This window comes from Triturus cristatus, chromosome 10, assembly GCF_964204655.1.
Source record: "Triturus cristatus chromosome 10, aTriCri1.1, whole genome shotgun sequence".
Classification (NCBI taxonomy): domain Eukaryota; kingdom Metazoa; phylum Chordata; class Amphibia; order Caudata; family Salamandridae; genus Triturus; species Triturus cristatus.
Window position 1 is genome coordinate 203459748 of NC_140593.1, and position 6597 is coordinate 203466344.

Sequence of the window (6597 nt, forward strand, 5' to 3'; positions counted from 1 at the left end):
AAAAAACCATAGGTTTCAGGGGCGTCATAGTTAGCTGGACATTTCCCTCGTACAAAACCCTCGAAATTCCCCCGTTATAGTTAGTTCAGCTAACTATAACTCGCGCCCCCGCAATGAACTGCTGATGACGTCACATATTACATCACTCATGACATGGTCAGTGACATCACTGATGACATCACGGATGACATCTGAAATGACATCACTGATGACATCACTGATGACGTCATCCATGTGCTAAATTAGTGCATCTTCTCACACCCTTTGTCCATTCTCAAAACCATAGATACTCCAATACCAATAACTACATACCCACTCATTGACTCTTAGATCTACACACACATCCACTCACTCACCTGTACAGTCACTCATACTTACAGTCACTCAGTACAGGACTATCATATGCATTTATACACCTACATAGGCACTCACACACCACCAATCATCCATAGAGGTACTCTCACACCTAGTCAGTCATGCAAATAATTAAATACACTCCCATTTACTCACCTATGCAGTTATACACACACAAGTTCACTTACTCATAAAAATAGTACCACATTCTTACGCTCTTATACAATCACTGATACAAGCACACACTCATTCATACAGCCACTCTAACAATCACACACTCTCACATATACCCACTTATATACTCTTACACACATTTATACTGCCTTTCACATATGTAGTTACTCACACATGTACCACTGAGATATACATTCAATCACTAACACACCCATACATACACTCACCCAACCATACACTCCATCACAGATGCACTCTTAAAACCATGCACCCATAGAATCACCCACTCACACATGTATGCACAGAGTCACACACACCCCACCCACACAAACACTCAGGCACCCAAACAAATACTCAGACAACCAATCAATAACCCATAGAAACTCTCATATAGCTATTCACAAAACCATGCAGCCACTTATACACCAACAGACAGACAGATACAGACATTCACACAGTTTAGTCACTAGTCTGGAGAAAGATACATTTAATGACTCACTTATAGAGTCAGTCACGCACCTACTAAATCATCCATTCACACACTTATACACCCACTCATTCTTCCATAGGTTTTTCCCTATATATATATTAAACATATTTAAAATTTACAGAAACACACACTCAAAGGATGACGTCATCAGTGATGTCATCAGTGATGTCATTTCAGATGTCATGAGTGATGTCATCAGTGATGTCACTGACCATGTCATGAGTGATGTAATATGTGACGTCATCAGCAGTTCATTGCGGGGATGCGAGTTATAGTTAGCTGAACTAACTATAACGGGGGAATTTCGAGGGTTTTGTACGAGGGAAATGTCCAGCTAACTATAACGCCCCTGAAACCTATGGTTTTTTCAGTGAATTTCTAAGGTTTTTTAAATGCCAATTCCTAACTATAACGCCCCTGAAACCTATGTTTTTTTCAGTGAATTTCAAAGGTTTTTTAAATGCTAATTCCTAACTATATCAGGCCTGAAACCTATGGTTTTTCAGTGAATTTCAAAGGTTTTGTAAAGGACAATTTTGTTTTTGTTTTTTGTTTATTATTTTTTATTTTTTATACAATTCAGTGAGGCCAAAAAGCTTAAACAAAATTCATAACATACAGAAAGAAGCCTTAAATCAGGGGCATATACAAACAAACAGCCATATATAACATAAATAATCCATAATTTACAGACATGAATCTGATACTGATCATTAAAGTATATTACTATACCCAATTAGCAATCGGCTCCCAAATTGCAGCCCCCAGTTTCTTCCTTGCCCTACCTTTTAATTTATAAAGAGCGGTTTCCAAATTATACAATGAGATAAGCTTAGCCCTCCAGTTAACGAATGACGGGGGTTCGGGATCAAGCCACTGAGATGTTATACATAGCATCAGAACTGCCATACATATGAACTTTAGGCCTCTGTGCGGTACCAGTTTCCTCCCCGCGTCCATACCATGTTCTATACCAAACAGAACCAAATGTGCAGTCAGAGAAATCGGTATACCCAGAGACCCTGAGATAAAACATTCAATATCCAATAAAAGTTGAAAGAGCAAGGGGCAGGAGAAAAACATATGTATTGAATCTGCCCCGTATAGCCCACATCTAGCACATCTCGTCCCCCTTCCAGCCTTCCACTTTATAATCTTTGCTGGCGTATAATATAAATTAAACATAGCCATATAAGCTTGACTTCTTAAACTACCAGAAAGCAAAATGGCATAGGCAGTCCTCCATACCAGCTGAAGATCGATATTGGTCAATGACAATTTTCCCTCCCACATTGCTTCAAATTTACGGATATCATAGGGCTCTTTCAAGATAATTTCTTTATATATTTGACCTATTTTAGTTTTCCCTTTTATCAACTCCAATAACCGGATCTGAGACCCCTGACAATTCCCCCTTGCAATTTTAGCCTGTAAAAAACTTCTAAGTTGCAAATATTTAAAAAAGTCAGACCTACCGACCCCAAATTTCTCTTGTAATGTCAAAAAAGAGTGGATATTACCCATCTCTAATAGGTCCCCTATTACTCTTATACCTTGCTGTGACCACCTCCTCATAACTGAATCATGACATACAGTAGAAGGCAGAATATACGAATCAAAAGGTGTATACCACGTAATGGTAGGGATAGCTAGCTGTTTCCTGAGCCTCTTCCATACTGCATATGCTGCCTGAATGATCTTAAACCGAGTCTTTTTATAATAACTTGGCTCCAGGACTTTTACCAACAACCCTTGTGCCGATTCACCCAAACACCATTCATAAATAGATGGGGAAAAAGCAGCCTCCTGTACCTCCGTATTCCCAGATACCAACACACCCATAAATTGGAGCATCGTGGCACAATAGTACACATAAAAATTAGGAATAGCCAGACCTCCCCGCTCTACCGGCAGATATAACCATTTCATCGCCCTTCTAGAGCGCCGATACCCCCAGAGAAACCGTGAGCACATTCGCTCTATTCTCTTAAAAAAAATATTAGGTAACATAATTGGGATCGCCCGAAACAAATATAAAAATTTCGGGAAGATTGACATTTTTAAAACATTCCCCCTTCCATATATAGATAGATGGAGCCTATTTAACCGCTCCAAAGTGTTATTTGATGATATAATCAGCGGTTCAACATTAATCTTTGGTATATCTTGAATTTTACTAGAAATGAGTACACCTAGATACGTTGCCTCCGTGGCTACGTCCATCCCTAATGGTAAACCAGCCTCCGTATGTAACACCTGTGTCTTGTCCAGATTTAATTTATAGCCAGATACTATACCAAAGTTGCTAGTGGCAACCACAATTCTTTCCATAGCCTTATTCATATCCGCAGACAGCACCGCGAGATCATCCGCATATGCCAGGACTTTTACTGAATACATATGCGCTTTAACCGGACAGATTTCAGTGTCAGCCTCCAGCCTATTTATAAGAGGGTCTATATACAAAGCGAATAGAAGTGGGGAGCAGGGGCACCCCTGCCGCGTGCCCCTGCTAACCATAAACCTCTGTGACTCTTCTCCCCCTAGTCGTATTATTGCATTCGGCATACAATACATAGATTGGATTGCTCGTATAAAATCATTAGGAAAGGACTTCCATCTCATCACTGCCCATAAAAACTCCCAGGAGACCCTGTCGAATGCCTTTTCGGCATCCAACAGGGCCACCCCGGCGGGAGCCCCCGTTGCCTGCGCCCAATCAAAAACAGAGATAAGTCGCCTAACGTGATCCGTAGTACCTCTCCCAGCTATGAATCCATGTTGTCGCAATGAGACTAAGGGTGTAATAACCGCCCCCAGTCTCCTTGATAAACATTTCGAATATATTTTGTTGTCGGCATTTATAAGGGAAATTGGGCGATATGAGGAGTGCTCGCAGGGATCCTTTCCCTTCTTCCTAAAAATTATTATGACTGTTTCCGACCAGGAGGCCGGAGGAGACCCCCTAAATGCAGCCTGGACAACCAAGGTCAGTAGCCCAGCTAGGCTCTTCCTGAACTTGGTATAAAACTCTAACGGGATTGAATCAGACCCCATCGCCTTCCCTGAGGCTAGTGACAGCATAGCTATTTCTATCTCTTCCCAAGAGATCGTTTCAGCCAGTTCATCTTTATCTACCTGCTCTAATCCGGGAGAGCCCATTTCCTCTAAATATTGTTATATTCCTCTAACCGGTTCTGCCGTGTATAGTTTTTCATAATACTTTTTAAAAGAATCATGAATCAGGGAGGGAGTCTCTAATACATTCCCATCTATATCCTTAATCTTTAGGATCCTAGAATAAACCTCCTTTTGTCGTAACCTTTTAGCCAGGACACTCCCCACCTTTTCCCCATATTCATAAAACTCCCTTCTATGTACTTGGTATTTGGCGGCTGCCAATTTTGAAAGTATTAATTGTTATACTGATTTTTTTTATACTGAAATACTATATTTTTTTAACTATTTTTAGATATCTTTTTTTATTGCATTATAATTACATTATACATTACAATACAAAATATACTTTCTCAGAATGAATTACTTTAGTTAAAATACTTGGCAAATAGGCAACAGACTTTTAAGTACAGTAGTTACAGTTCTAGTGAAATGCAATTAGTTACTTTATGGATTAATTTTCTAACCACAGGACTGGATCCTAGATTCAGTCCTTGGACATCTCCTGTAAACAGTTGAGTAAAAGCGCTTTGGTTACAGTAGTTATTTTTAAGGAATGTTATTGTATTTTAAAAGTTGACACTTAGAAATGTTTTCACATAGAATCACCACTATGGCAGAAAATTCACTTAGCAGGTAAGTAGTGTTATCATTACTTTTTCTTACTCTGTGGTGGATCCTGGATCCAGCACTGGCCAACCTCCTGTAAACAGTTGAAAGAATGTGTTTAAGTCATACAGACGATTTTTTAGGAATATTTTTAGTTTCTGAAAATAGACACTTAGAAACTTTTCTGCTGAAAACCACACAATGGATTCCTATGGAAGGAAATACAAGTTACTGGTAAGTACGCTTAGAATTACTCTTCCGGGTCAGTGCTGGGCTAAAAGATGCAGCCCTGGGTTCTCTCCTGATAACAGGTGAGTAAATCGGAATTCGGAGTTCGGCTGATTTTAGAGGAATATTTGTACGTTTCAAAAATGGACACTTAGAAAATGTTCTGGTGAAAACCACACAATGGATTCCTATGGAAGGAAATACAAGTTACTGGTAAGTACGCTTAGAATTACTTTTCAGGGTCAATGCTGGGCTAAAAGATGCAGCCCTGGGTTCTCTCCTGATTACAGGTGAGTAAATCGGAATTCGTAGTTCGGCTGATTTTAGAGGAATATTTGTACAATGGTAAAGGAAGGGGGCGGGACCTGAGGTGACGTGTGCAAACACACCCTGGGTTAAAATAAAATATTTATTGGGGGGCTGCACGGACCCCTGGGCCATATGTGAGTATGAGTTAACCAAAGAGAGCAGAGCAGGCAGGACAAAACCATGGGGAACATCACTAATGCTAGAAGCCTGTCCAACCTCAAAGAGGCAGTGTCCCTCAGTCTTGCAGATCTTAGAAAGCAATTGCGGTCACACAATGCCCGGAGCACATAACCCAGGGAGGAGAGCTTAGCTTTACATCTGCAAAAAAAAAACCTCTCCCTGTGAAACACCTGGCCTTTCACCCTTGCCACGGAATGCACCCACACCAACCGTCTCGGCAGCTGCTTGCACCGTGCGGGGTGTCCAGGCAACAGGGATGCGTTTGAGCTACAGGAATGAATATCCTGTGGCAATATTATTCATGCAAACTTTTACCAGGAGGTCTCGATCAGAGGTGAAAGAGGCATTCTACTGGAAATTTGTGAAATTTGAGCGAGTTTTTTAAATGCCCCGATTGTACGAAGAGGTCTGTTAAGAATCAACTTCCCCTTATTTCCTAAAAGTGTGTTTCATTATAACTAGAACGTGCCACTTGTAATGGAAGCTATGTTATTGGCATTTGTATAGGCCATTCTACCATTAATTGTTTTCAGTGAATATTTAAATTAAATATCTTTTCAGTGGTCTTTAATGTTCGTACGTAAGGGACTTTGGAACTGGGGAACCAGGTTCAAGTCTTGTCATCAGCTCTCCCAATGGCAACTCTATTGGTTAGAAAGTAAAATCAGTTTTCAATAAGAACTTTATTGCCCTTGGCAGCTGTGGCTTAAGAAACAGGTTTCCTTCACAGAAAAGGTTAATAAAGTATTTTAGCTTCATAAAGAAATAAAGCAGGTAAAATTCCTTTTAAACAAACATAATTTAATACCTAAAATAGTACACAAACAAAGCAAATCTAATACATTAAAGAAGAGTTGTTGGAAAAAATGTGGATGTTAGATTTAAAGCAATTTCTGATGTATGATAACACTTCTTGGCTGTAATGCTGCACACCCGCACTGAAATCCCCAGACTATAGGTTTGTCTCTCAATAAAAAAAACTTTCTTTCCAAAGACACTATGTCAGTAACATGTAGCAAATTTCACAATTTCTAACAGATGCTGTGAACACAAGACTCTTATTTTTCAGAAATTGC

The 6597-nt window shown here is 39.8% G+C and overlaps 1 protein-coding gene across 2 annotated transcripts in view; it reads left to right on the forward strand.

Annotated features, from left to right (window-relative positions):
- The window catches only part of DGKB (diacylglycerol kinase beta), a 1940047-nt gene that overhangs the window by 264403 nt on the left and 1669047 nt on the right, over positions 1-6597 (forward strand). The gene's annotated exons all lie outside the window — the stretch shown is intronic.